This window comes from Neovison vison, chromosome 12 (genome assembly GCF_020171115.1).
Source record: "Neovison vison isolate M4711 chromosome 12, ASM_NN_V1, whole genome shotgun sequence".
Lineage (NCBI taxonomy): Eukaryota > Metazoa > Chordata > Mammalia > Carnivora > Mustelidae > Neogale > Neogale vison.
In genome coordinates this window covers 39,183,896-39,186,051 of record NC_058102.1, presented here as the reverse complement: position 1 = coordinate 39,186,051, position 2,156 = coordinate 39,183,896, and positions in this window count along the sequence as shown.

Here is a 2,156-nt window from a genome sequence, read left to right as displayed (position 1 = left end):
TCTAATCTGTGTTGAGGCCAGATAAGTAGAGCCCTCTATATCTCCTTATTGAATTACATCATAAGACCCTATGGATAGACACTGTGAGAAAGAACTCATGAGATGTGTTGTCTCTAGGCTGTCTATAAAGATGTGGCACGTGATATTACATAATGTTCCTATTATAATAAAAACTAGGAAAAATGCCTGACATTAATATTAAATATAGTTACACAGTATTGTAATAGCACTGTACAGTGATAGACAGTAGCTGCACTTGTAGTGAGCATAGCATAACAGAGTTGCTGAATCACTACACCACACACCTGAAACTAATGTAACATTATGTGCTAGCTATACTTCAATATATAAAAGTAGAAATAAAATAAAATGAGGGTGTCAGACAGAGCCTTTCACATTGCAGTCATGACCCCTTAATGGGCCGTGGTCGAGTTAGTTGGCTATTTTTTAAAAAAGAAAAAAGAAAAACATTAGAGAAAAGCCCTCACGTAAAGGTGAAGGTTGTTTGATGACCTGTTGGTCTCAATTATGTGAGGAGCCCCCCTGGGAGCATGTGAAGTTCATTCCATATGGTAAGCAGAGTCAAAAAAAGCATGAAAACCAGTATCATAAATAAATATTTATAAAGATATGGAGTAATAAAAAACAGACAAATAAAAATATGGAGTAGGGCTTATCCACTTAAAATGCAAAAAGCAGTTTACATAACCAAATGCACATTATAATCCCATTCTGTGGAAGAAAAAAAGAATAGCAGCATATTTCTTTTGTTAATGGTTTTGTGGGGTTTTTTTAACCATAGTAAAACTACATGTTATATAGCTTGTAAATTTTCCCTTGACTTCTGGTAATCTTAAGCCACATTTGTGGCTTATCCAGGAAAGACCTCGGTTTTGTGGTATCTGAGGCTTATGTAACTTAAGAAACTTCATTAAGAAAAAGAATGTGTAAGAAAATAAATATTTAGGATAAGACAGCTTTAAAAATTGTAAGTTTTAATAAACTGAAAAATGCCATAAACAATTGCAAAACCCAGAAAGACAACCTAAATTATTTTACTCTGGCGTATTTTATAATACTATTTTGTCTGCATTTTTATTATTGATTTTATTATTACTTACTGATGCACAAAATAGATGACTTTACACACAGACGTATCCTCTATTTGCAGAACAAATATGTAGATTAATGTACCATACATACAGGAACTCTGATAAATCCAATTTCATACTATTTCCATCAAAAAAGAAAATAATATACTCAGCATTTATCATCTTACGGCTTGTATTATGAAATATATCCTAGATAGGAAAGAACTTCTGTTTCAACTAGACTTGCCAACCCCTATATAAGGGCAACCTCTTTGCTGGGGTCACTAGCCAACTTCCCCGCCACTCTGAATCACTGAGGATCTTAGCTCCTGGTTGACTGTTTTCTCCTATTTATGTCACTTCTTAGTGATAATTTGCAAAGATAACCTATCCAATCTTCTGGCATCTCAGATTCTTGACTTTACTTCCAATAATCTTTTCCTCTTTACCTCTCCTCGGTTAGGCAGCTCCACAGTTAGTCTCTTGACTTTGTCATCACCAGCCAGTACACCTCCAGATTCTCAGTTTAAACATCCCATTTCCCAACCACTACCTCCTACTCCTCTAGCACACTTACTCCAGTATCCCCACCAACCATTTTGTTTCTGTTGATCCCACCGATTTTTCGTTATCTATGTCCATGTCCTAACTTCCTTACTCAGCTTAGATTCTGAAGTTGATTGTTATTAGCCTCCTCTGTGCCTGTACCCGCTCAACTAAATAAGGTTAATTAAAAACAGTAGGGCAGGGGCACCTGGGTGGCTCAGTGGGTTAAAGCCTCTGCCTTCGGCTTGGGTCATGATCCCAGGGTGCTGGGATCGAGCCCCGCATTGGGCTCTGCTCAGTGGGGAGCATGCTTCCTCCTCTCTCTCTCTGCCTGCCTCTCTGCCTGCTTGTGATCTCTGTCTGTCAAAAAAAAAAAAAAAATTAAAAAAAAGAAAAAAAAAAAGTAGGGCATGCTTTCTAACCCTACGTGAAATGTATGACCATAGTCTCAACTGACCAGTCTATACAGTCTAGCAATCCTGCAGTCCTCGTAAGCTTGCTCTTCTGTGCTCCAGAATG